Raw genomic sequence first — 12,421 nt, 5'->3', positions numbered from 1 at the left:
AGTTCAAGGTACATAATGTCAAACCACCTTCCAGAGTCCTGGTCCTGCCTTATGCTCTAGCACTAGTGATACAAACATACATTAACCTCCAGTTCCTTGCCAGCTAATTTATTAACATTTGCTGGTCTGTTTTGGGGTGGATTTTGGACAAATGGTGAGATGTTACCCTAAGCCGTGGATGGTAAGTTGTGAAGTGAGCAATGTGACATGCCTTGCTAGTCCTGTACTGTCCAATGTGACAAGCCCAGTGCCACTGAACTTCAGGAATGTGGCTCATTCCCACTGAGAAGAGCTGCCTGGGCAAGTGCCCACCAGCATTCAAAGACAGTGCAGCAAAGGAATGTGGAGTATCTCATTCATTTTTATACTGATCATGACAGAATGATAATATTTTGTATCTGTTAGGTTTAATAGTACATTATTGAAGTTAGTTTCTTTTTTATGGTGCCAATTTTAAATAGTTTTACTGAAGACATTGCATTTCCCCTTACAGTACAGTGCTTATAAAGTACAATGTTATCTTTTCCCTGTGTACATGTTCCATTATTCAAGTACTGAGAATGCCCAGTACTTTACTATAGCAATTAAACTCTAATAGCTGCCACAAAACTTGCTACAAATTTAGGTCCTTTAATTTTATTGTAGTGGAAGAATGCTAAATCTCTTTTTGGGATTGGTTTAATCAACCTCGCCAATGGTGGGCCTTGAGGAAGCACCACTAGAGAGTGGAGCTCCTCTATGGGGGAAGCCCTCAGGCACTCCTCCAGGCACTCTGGTGAACCTTGGTGATGATGGGATTGCAGACTTTCTCCAGCTCCTTCTGCTGATGTTCAAATTCTTCCTTCTCCACAGTCTGATTCTTACCCAGCCAGTTGATGATTTCATTACACTTGTCAAGAATCTTCCGTTTATCTTCATCATTAATATTGCCCTGAAGTTTCTCATCTTCAATGATTGCTTTCATATCGAAAACACAGGACTCCAGTGAATTCTCAGAGGACACTTTGTCCCTTTGCTTCTCATCTTCAGCTTTGTACTTCTTTGTTTCTTGGGCCATACGCTCTCTTGAGCTCCTTGGTCAAAAGGCCCTTATCATTAGTGATGGCAATCTTGTTCTCTTTCCCTGTACTTTTGTCGACTGCAGAGATCTGGATGTTGGGGATACAGAGACATTGAGAAAGCCATTAGCATCAATATCAGAAGTGACTTCACCCTGAGGAACACCACAGGGTGCAGGAGGTATGCCTGTGAGTTCAGACTTGCCAAGCAGGTTGTTATCTGTGGTCATAGCACGCTTGCCTTCATATACCTGAATGAGCATGCCAGGCTGCTTGTCAGAGTAGGTAGTGACGGTCTGTGTCTGCTTGGTAGGAATGGTAGCATTATGCTTGATGAGGACTGTCATGATTCCACCAGCAGTTTCAGTGCCAAGAGAAAGAGGAGTGACATCCGAAAGCAGCAAATCTTGAACACTTGCAGACTTGTCTCCAGATAGAATGGCTGCCTGAACAGCTGCACCATAAGCAACAGCCACAACAGGGTTGATATTCTTATTCCATTCTTTTCTATTAAAAAAGTCTTGTAGAAGCTCCTGGATCTTGGGGGTACAGGTAGAACTACCCACCAGGACAATGTCATGGATCTGTGACTTGTCCAGTTTAGTATCTCAAGGAGCCTTCTCCACAGGGTCCAGGGTGCCACAGACCAGGTCAGCATTCAACTCTTCAAATCGAGCATGAGTAATGGAGGTATAGAAGTCCATTCTTTCATAGCGGGAATCAATCTCAATACTGGCTTGGGTGCTGGAAGAGAGGGGTCTCTTGGCTCGTTCACATGCAATATGAAGATGGCAGATAGCTCTCTTGTTCTCACTGATGTCCTTCTTATGCTTGCACTTGAATTCAGCAATAAAACAATTGACTATTCAGTTGTCAAAATCTTCTCCACCTAATTGGGTGTCCCCAGCTATAGATTTCACTTTGAAGATTCCATCTTCAATAGGAAGGATTGACACACCAAAAGTGCCACCTCCTAAATAAAAAATCAGCACATTTCTTTCAGTTCTGACCTTTTTGTCTAAGCCATAAGCAATAGCAGCAGCCGTTGGCTCACTGATAACTCTAAGTACATTAAGACCAGCAATGGTTCCAGCATCCTTGGTTGCCTGACCCTGAGAGTCATTAAAGTAAACTGGCACAGTCACCATAGTACTGGTAACGGTCTTCCCAAGATAAGCTTCAGCAATTTCCTTCATCTTTGTCAGCACCATAGAAGACACCTCTTCTGGGTAGAAGCTCTTTGTCTCTCCCTTATATTCTACTTGAACCTTGGGCCTGCCTGCATCGTTCATCCCCATGAAGAGCCAATGCTTCATATCAGACTGGACAACAGCATCACTAAATCTACATCCAACCAGATGCTTGGCATCAAAAACTATGTTGGTGGGGTTCATTGCCACTTAATTGTTTGCAGCATTTCCGATCAGTTGTTCGGTGTCAGTGAAAGTGATGTAAGCTGGAGTGGTTCAGTTTCCCCATCACTGGCAATTCTCTCCACTTTTCCATGCTGGAAGACACCTACACAGGAGTAGGTGGTGCCAAGATCAATGCCAACTGCAGTTCCCTTCGATATGATTGCCTGTGTGTAGGCCCGGCTGTGCTGGTGAAGAAACCGCACAAAAAGCCACTAAGCTGCTGGCGTGTTCAATGAGTTGAAGTTAGTTTCATAAGTTTCTTTCTGTTTGGGTTTTTGCTGTTATTTGTTTCAGGTGCTGCAGATTGAACCCAGGACCTCACATGTGCTCCATCGGAGGCCAGTGTCCTTTCACTGAGCCACACCTTCAGCTCTTTCCTTGTTTGTTGCATATTTGTTTGTGTGTTTGCTTGTTGTGAGTTTGTTTGGTTGGTTTTTCAGGTTTTTGTTAATGTGGTCACTAGAACATTTAAATTACATATGTAGTTCACAATTTTCTATTGGACAACATTGCTCTGTGGAAAAGCAAGCACTTTTCAAACTAGCCCAGATAGCGATGAGTCAAGACGACCTTACAGTTGGTTTCCTGCCCTGTCTCTTTCAGAGCTCCTGCCTCAGCTACTATATACCTCTGACAGTTTTCAATGGGCCACCTCACACTGCTTTGAAATCCCTGCTACAACTACGGGGATTAGCTGGTTGTAGTTTTCATAAATTGCCAGTAGAGGGACTCCGTACCACACTAAAGACTGACAGCCTAGGGTGCTAATTGGTTGGACTGGAATACCGATTCTTTGGAACCAACTCGATTTTGTCAATTAACAGGAAAACTTATTGAACTATGAAAATCAAATTAATTCATACTGAGTGTGAAAATTCCTTCAAAATTTACAGATGGACCTGATGTTAGGGGACGTTCAATAGACCAAAAAAATTTTTTAAAAAGCAACTGTTTGAACTCCTCTTACTCCGAATTACAATTTTTAAAATAATTTTAATTCCCCTTTCAAATATGTAGATACTAATAGTAAAACTCCAACATTTTCTGATGTAATTATTTATAAAGGAGCTCTATCCTGTTGTATGTATAAAATATTACAACCAAAAAGTAGTCGATATTTAATACCCTGCCATAACTAATGTTCTTAATGACAGTTACTCTTCTGAAGCTAATTATTGTCAGGTTCTCTTTTCCTTGGGACCTTCAAGACATATTTGATTGAAATATCAAAGTTCTTAAAGTTCTCACTGGTGTCCTTACAAGAGGGAAATTTGGCCAAAGAAAGTCAGAAAACACAAGAGCATTTTGTGCTGAGAAGAGGGCAGAGATCAGAGTGTTTTGTCTGCAAGCCGGGGAGCACTGAGGATTCTGGGTGACCACCAGAGAGAAGGCATAGGATAGATTCTTCTCTAGCGCTTTCAGAGGGAACATGGCCCCGCTGCCATCTTAATGTCACACTTCCAGGCTCCAGAGCCTTAAGCAAATATCTTTGTTGTTTCAGCTGCCCAGTTTGTATGAATTTGCTACAGCAGTCCTGGAAGATTAAAGCTCCAAGGTCCCGTGGCTGAAGAAGAGAGGATTGGAAGCTGGCCAACCAAAGCCCAGAGGCAGTTCTCTTTTTTTTTCTTTCTTTCTTTTAATTTTTTACCTTAAAGAGAAAAGAAAACAGAATAACAACAACCAAGACAAAAACAAAACAACACAAAGACAAAAACGATACAGAATTTCGGAACAAGGTGATTGATAGGAAGTTAATAACGGTTGTTATATTATATATTGTTATCTTCAGTGAAGTTGCTCAGATTCCCAGATGTAAGAGTGTGAGATTGGTCAAACAATTAAAGAGAATAAAAATAATTTAAAAATTAGAAACGATAGAGTTTCACTAATCAAGATGCTAGGGATTCAACAATGGTTGTTATATTGCATATTGTCATCTTCAAATTAATTGTTCAGGTTGCATGCAAAATTGGTCAAAAAAAGAAAAATTTAAGCACGACTGTTCCTTTCAATAAACCAACAGAAATCAGCAGTACAATCATGCCAGCTATCCTTATATATCCATATATAATTTTTCCCTTCCTTCTTTCTTTTCTCCTTTCCCTCATCCCAGTTGTTCCTTCCCTTTGAGCAGTTTCTTTCTCTTTCACAAGATTCAATGTACCTTTCAAGTTTTATTAACTTTTTCAGGTTCCTATACTATGGAGACAATATGATGTTTACACATGTGGGTCTGGTGTATTTCATTTATGAGTATGGTCTCTAGTTGCATCCATTTACCTATAAAAGCCTCAAGTTTATCTTTTTTATAGCTGAATGATACTCCATTGTATGAAAATACCACATCTTTTTTATCCATTCCTCAGCTGATGGACATTTGGGTTGTTTCCAAGATTTAGCTATGATGAACTGGGCTGCTATAAACGTGGGTGCCATATATTGCCATGGTATATTGTTTTCAATTCTTCTGGAGAAATACCCAGAAGGGGAGTAGCTGGGTTGAATGACACCTCTAATCTTAGTTTGCTGAGGAATCTCCACACTGATTTGCATAGTGGTTGTACCAGTCTACACTCCCACCAACAGTGGAGAAGTGTTCTTTTCTCCTCATAACCCCTCCAACATTTGTTATTGGTTGACTTCTGGATGATGGCCATTCTTTCTGGGGTAAGATGGAATCTCAGTGTTGTTTTAATTTGCATTTCTCAAATGATTAATGATGCTGAACATTTTTTCATACATTTATTTGCCATTTGTATTTCTTCATCTGAGAAGTGTGTATTCATCCCAGATGCCATTTTTGTTTTGGGTCTTTGAATTTTGGGGGTCTGATTTTTTAATTCTTAAATGTTCCGGATAGAAGTCCTTTGTCTGAGGGACAGTTGACTAAAATTTTTTCCCAATTTGTGGGTTTTATTTTTACTCTATTGGTGATTTCTTCTGATGTGCAAAAACTTTTCAATAAGATGAAATCCCAGTTGTTGATTCTTTGAAGTATTTCCTGTGCAACTTGGTTTTTGTTCTCTTTTATGCTCTGACACATTGAAAAGATACTTAAATTATGTTTTAAAGTTCTTTCAATGCATCACAGAAATATTTCCCCAAAAAATCAAAAAGCTAGGAAATCAACAAAGCTACTAGGTTTAGATTTATTCACATAAATGGGAATTAATTCATGAAAAAAATCATACATAAGATTAATAAAAGTACAGAAGCCAGGCTGATGGTGCACACCCACGATCCCAGCACTTGGGAGTCTGAGGCAAGAGGATTGTGAGTATAAGCCTAGCCTGGACAATTTAGCAACTTGGCAAGATCCTGCCTCAAAATAAAAAATATATATATTGAGGGCTGGGAATGTAGCTCAATGGAAAGACCCTGGGTTCCATCCCCAATGCCACATTTTAAAAAAAACTACAGAAATAAGTCTGATTCAACCCCACCTGTCATGTATACACCTACATGGAGGGAGAGATGGCACCTGGCATCTCATATTCATCATCATGCTCCCTCCCAGGAACTTTGCGTGTTCATGGTAGCTCTCAGACTGACCTATGGTATTGACTGTTGACAAAACTGGAGTGAACATGGACGTGCGGTCTGGAAGAATCACACATCCGCCTGACATGCACTTTTCTTGTCTGGGTTAGACTAGAAAGAATGTCTCCAGCAGAGATGAATTTGTTAAATGATTGGGAAATAATCCCTTAGAAATTGAAATCTGCACAAACCATGCAGTCAGCACAATCCCACCTCTACACCTCAGTCCCTGCATTTCCCCTCCATGAAGTCCAGTCTCTCCTCTCCCACCTGAAGGAGACAGCTCAGTGGTCTGTTTCTCCAGCAGTCAGCCTTCCTGCCAAGAGCAGTCTCTCTTCCTCCCAAAGCAGCTGATACTGTAACAGACTGCTCACCCTTGTTACCTGCCATTGCAAGTGTGCTTTTCTCCACATGTGAACACACTGCAAACTCTGTGAGAACAACAACTGCACCTAGACAGGAAGTTGGCAACAAAAGTATGAAAGCTGGAAATACTACAAAAGATTGCTCATTTGTGAGTGCCAACTCTCAAATCCAAGAAGAGTGAATATTTAAAAACAAATGCTCATGGGCGAGGGGGAGATTAGCTAACTCGGAGTCAACTCTAGAAACAAGCACTAAGCTGTAAGTGTGAAGGGTTTACAACTTTGCACCATGTAAGAATCCCAAGCAGTGTCCATGGGATGACGGGAAGTGGCCAAGAGTGGCAGAAACCTGTGTGCTGTTCTGTTTTGCTCAAAGAGGAAGCATCCAACAATCCACCTTGTGGTTAGAAATGCAGAAACACCAAGTAGTGAGGTCGTGATGGGCCAGGGATACCAATGACAAAGAGAAGCCTGAAAAGAATGATTGAGGAACACGCCAAGCTGAGAAGAAGTTTCATTTAATCAGTACTGTAGCCCTAATCTGCAGCCTGTCAGAGCTGGTCTAACACCTACAGAAACAGAAAACTTAGGCGTCATGTGTCAGATTGCCTGTAAGATCTGAATAAGAAACATACACAGCTTGCATCCAACACCTGGGTAAAGTAATGGACTCTAGCCTGCTCTGACAGGCGGCAAAGTTTTTTGTAAAACTTCATATCTGACAGTCTACATTACAAAAGGCAGCTTTATGTTGTCTCTGCCACAGTGATGTCCTAGAAAAGATACACTGTTATAAAGTCTGTTTTATTTCTCCAAGGAATAATGCTGCATCTTGGCATCAAGTAGTTCATAGAGGTAAAAATAAAAAGCACCACTTTTTACTGAGTATCCATTATGGGTCAGACATCAAAGTCTATCATCTCTCACTTTCACAGCAATCTTCTAAAAGAGGAATTATTAGTCCAGTTTTAAAGACAAGAAAACTAAGTGTCAGAGTACTTCAGTGCCTGTCCTTGGGTCTCACTTCAAAATCGCTAAGACTTTTCTTTTTTTTTCATATCTCAGGCTCTTAAGAATCGGGCATAAAAGCAAGGATGCATTTCTAAGCATTCACAGTAATGTCAAGGACTATAATTATGCTCTGCTTTGAGGGAGTAGTTTAAAGCAGCAACTTTAAAGCTGCCAACTGAAGACAAGAGAAGCTGAGTCATCTTCCCAAAGTCAAAAAGCAGGGCAGAGTTCCTGCAGAGCACAGGCCAGGGGTCTTCTAATTGAATCACACAGCATTTCATCCAAACCAACTAAGACACCAACCATGTTGAATGCAGAGTAGGGATCAAAACCCAGGAATTCAGAACTTCAGTGCCAGAGAGAGCTCTTGGCACCGCACTGCAACATACGGATGTGTACAATACAATCACAGCATCGCTACTGGCACTTCTAAAATATATTCACATTATAATACCCATAAATTAGACAATCAGTGCACAACGCTGCTCTTTTTCATTTGGGAAATTTAGAAGGACCTTAGATAGCTAGGTGCTCTTCACACAATAGTCAACTCAATTTAGATTTGTTGACTGACATATTGGCCACTTGGATCAATTACATGATACTTTACACACTGGGGTCTTTTAAGACCCAGCTTCTAAATAAGGTAATATTTCTGTCTCCCTCCAAAGTATAGATTTCCCCTGACCTAAATCTACCCCTTAAAGGCTCTTATAATATCCATTTTCTGGAGTTTCTCATTTGCCTTTGGTACAATAAAACTACTCTGTTAGGGGGTATTATTCCTTGCCTTGATAGGGGTAGTACACTTTCTCTTTTAAGAGGTAACTTGAACCTTTTGCTTCTACAAACTCCCACCACCAAAAAACTACACTCTACAACATGAAAAGTGAAAGCTAAAATCTTCTACCTTTTCATTTCTTTATTTGCAATGCTCCCAAACACTGGATCTCATTATTTTAATGTTTTAATAAACTGAGGATAACTGATTAGAAAGACTCTAGGGAAAGCAATTGTGATTAACACTGGAATCTGCTGCTTTCTCATATGACTTCCTAAATCCAAGTTGCTTCTCTGCAATATTTATTACAAAATTGCTTTTCTCACTGCTGCTGTAGTCACTCCTGTGTTACAGAGTGTCACAGGCTGCTGTTTGATCCAAGGCTTTGTTGTCCTGGGTAAGCTGACTTATAGAATTCACTAAGAATACCAGGGGTGGAGATGGAATTTTCCAACATAAAACATCCATTTTGCAACTTCAAAAATATCATTGGCCAAGAATTGCCATTGGGAATAGTTACTCTGGCATAGAGTAGCTTATTTTCCCAGGATGACCTTAGGGTATAATTTGGTAATGAGATCATTTGGCAACCTTGAGATTTAATACAGTGAAATTAAATAATTGAATTGGCTGTGGTTTTTAACTTATCCTTAGTCTTCCAAGTCGGACTTTGGCCAACATTGTGAATAAACATTCGAGCTTTCAAGACTTCCATTTTGTAATTACAATTTGAATAATGTGAAAAGCCAACGCTTCTCAGTAGCACTGAATGTCTTTATGTGAACAAGTAAATTCTTTCCCTTAGTTGTATCTGGTTTCCTGGGCTGGGCACAGTTCACAAGCCCAACTGTTTCTGTGATCTTTGAAGCTAGCATTTTTCACCACTTGTTTTGAACATACACTACATTTATCATACATTTTGATCTGAAAGATTGCTTTATGTGTTTATCTGCTTTATTACAGGTTTTCAGAAAGAGATTTTTAATATCAAATTCAAGTGTTACATACCTGAAAGAGTCTCCATTAGTTCAGGCATAGTGATGTCACCAATTCTGATTTCTCACCCTGGAATCCCAGGATTTACATCTATTTGCACATATGAGTAATAATTCTATACCACATGCTTTCAAAATCCAAACAGAATTACAACTAGAATAGGAACTGTGATATTAAAGATCTTTCTGAGTTAAAATATTGACCTTAAATTGCTCTGAAACAGCAATAATCAATAAGACATTTTTTAGGTGTGGCAATTTCTGGTTTTTCATTTCACCATTGAAATATATCGTTTCCAAATCTGTCTTTTAAAACTAAGGAGAGAAACTAATACATCACCAAGATTAAAGTTACCAGCTATTAGGGTTTGGGTCTAATGTCACCCAGAAGTAGGGCCCTGGGACATGATTGGGTCATGAGGGACTGACCTCACCGATGAGTGCTTCCACTGGATAGTTCATAACTGAACAGACTTTAGGATGTGGGGCATAGGTGAAGAGAATGTGTCATGGGGACACGACTTATTAAGCATGGTCCTTGGCACCTGGCTCTTCCTCTCCGGCTCTTTCCTGCTCTCTCTGCTTCCTGGTTGCTATAAAGTGACCAGCTTTCCTCTACCACACCCCTATGCCATCTGTACAGGCCTCAACACAGGACTACACAGATATACAGCCAGATGACTGTGGACCGAAACTGTGGCTAAAAAGAAACTTCCTCTCCTTTAGATTGTTTTTCAAGATATTTTGTCTCAGTGATGGAGAGTAGCCTAACACACCAGCTGATTCTCAATCTTAAGGCCTCAATCAAGTTCATCTTTTCCTCAGGAGTCTCTAGCTCTAACCCCACACTTCCTTCTACCTGGAGTATTACCCTCACACAGAAGTTTAACAAAAGGCCATTTACTAAATGTTTAGCTAGTAGCTAAATGATAAGTCTCCCCCTATGTGTTCTACACAAAACCACAACAAACTTGGGTTTTTTTTCTTGCATAATTATAATTCCTTAAAAATGTTCACAGTATCAAGAATTCAGATGTTTGCACACTCTGAAAAGGAAGAAAAGTAAAATGGCAGCAAAGTTTAAGAATTTGAATAACATTTGTTTCAAGTAAATAAAACTTCTTTTAAAAATGAAGCATTACACTATTTTCAGAAAAAATTACCAAGTAGATATTATTTGAGACCTCTCTAGCACAACATGTAATTACTACTCTTATGATGTATTTATTTTGCTTAATCTTGTTGATTTCACTTGATTTAGCAGTAAACTGAGACAGTGAGCAACTAATGTAGGCTACAGTTCCTAGGGAAATGTTCACTTATATAACAATATGCAAAGGTCCTGTGTTCATCAAGATAGTCATTCGCTTTATAACGGCATTATTGTTATTTGGGAGATTGCACTATCCAGTGCTAGAAGACACCCCAAGGTTAGACTTAAGTTTGCCTACATCCTTCTGCTGAGACTGCTCCTCAAGAAATAAACAGAGGACTGAAAATGATTCCACACTACCCTCATCCCAGACCTCTGAAAGCAGTGGTAGGAGAAACAATCAGAATGAGTCACTCTAAAAAAACGTGTTCATTAGATGATAAGACCTTCTGTCTCATAATCTGAACAACTACTCTAAAGATAACAATATGCAATATAACAACCATTGTTGATTTCCTATCATCTTTTTTTTTGAAATTCTGTATTGTTTTTAATGTTTTTTTCTTATTCTTTACTCTCTTTAAAATAAAAAAGACTTCTATGTCCAGAAGGATTTTGCTGTGGGGGTCCATATGGGCAGGCATATTTCAAAGTTATATGTGTTACCCTCTTGCTACTGTAATAAATACCTGATAATCAACTTATAGAGAAAAAAGGACTATTTGGCTATATAGTTGTGTAGGTTGGTTGTCCCTGTTGCTTTGGCACTGTGGCAAGAAGGCGCATGATGGTAGGGGCAGATGATGGAACAGAACTGCTTATCTCATGACCAGGAAACAAAAGAGAAGAGGAAAGGGTCAGAGTCTCACCATTCCCTTCAAGGGCACACACCCAGTAACCTGAAGACCTCCCACTAGGCCCTATCTCTTGTTAGTTTAGATTAAGAATGTTCCCTGAAAGCCTTGCACAAACTGCCGTATGATGGTTTACATTGAGAATGGCCCCATAAAGCTTCATGCACTCAGAGATAGGGTGTTATGAAGGTGACTGCGTCATGAATTACTGTACTCATGGGTGAATTCATCCACTGTGTGTTCATCCTCTGAGTGTGCTGTTGGAAGGTAGAACTTGGTAGGAAGAGGTGGGTCACCAAGGGTGTGACCAGAAGGGTATATCTCTCTCTTTTGATCCTCCCTTCTTGCTTTGCTTCCTGGATGCCATCACATGAACAGCTTTTCTGCACCAGTCCTCCCCACAATGTGCTTTCTGTCTTGGAGCTAACCAAATATAAACTGAAAACAGGAGCCAAAATAAACCTTTCCTCCTTTAAGAGGCAGGTATCTGATATTGGATCTCAGCAATAAAAAGTGACCAAGACATCCTAATACCAAGGGGAACAATCCTTTTCCACATGGGCCTTTGGAGGACACTTACCCAAGCCATGAAGTATAAGGAACTACTTCCTCTTTTCTACACTAAATGCTTCCCCTCTGTAATTGTTGATACATTGTGTTAACTTCAAAAATCTAGAAGCGTAACTAAGTAACTCAGCAGTTCTACATCCTGGGGTCTAGGACATGTCCTTACTGCTCTAGGATGTTGTTCACTGTGCCAACTTGAGAAGTTTAGAAGTTTAACTAAGCAATTCAGCAGGGGGCCGGGTCTTCACTTTATAAACATCCTCAGCCTGTGCAAGAGGAGGGCACCCAGATGATGTGAGTGTCATACTCACCCTGTGGGAGAGGGGTATCTTGCTTACAATATAAGGGAGGGAAAGAGGCTTGTTCTTCCCTTTTTTGTTCTTATTGCTTTTACTGTCTTCTGCCACCTTGAACAGTTGCTCCTGTGCCAGGCCACCCTGCCTTGAAGCCAGCTGATTACAGACTGAAAGCCCCACAAACTGTTAGCTAAATAAACTTCTCCTACCTTAATTTTGGGCATCAGGTATTTTGTCCCAGCAGCAAGATAAAAATAACCAAGACACCCTCCATACAATATCCTAAGGCAGCATTTTATCGTGAAGAGTTTCTATAAGCATCTATCTTTAGTCACCCCACTTTTTAAATCTACTCTTTGATATCTTAATTAATACAATATTTGTCT

At 40.0% G+C, this 12,421-nt stretch overlaps 1 pseudogene; it reads right to left on the bottom strand.

Moving 5' to 3' along the window:
- Positions 1-678: 678 nt before the first annotated feature.
- LOC102009446 lies at positions 679-3,904 on the bottom strand (annotated as a pseudogene).
- Positions 3,905-12,421: the final 8,517 nt, after the last annotated feature.

The sequence above is a fragment of the Chinchilla lanigera genome, unplaced genomic scaffold, assembly GCF_000276665.1.
Source record: "Chinchilla lanigera isolate Chin_1 unplaced genomic scaffold, ChiLan1.0 scaffold00001, whole genome shotgun sequence".
Lineage (NCBI taxonomy): Eukaryota > Metazoa > Chordata > Mammalia > Rodentia > Chinchillidae > Chinchilla > Chinchilla lanigera.
The sequence above is the reverse complement of the archived record's forward strand: the minus strand, read 5'-3'. Positions and strand labels throughout refer to the sequence as shown.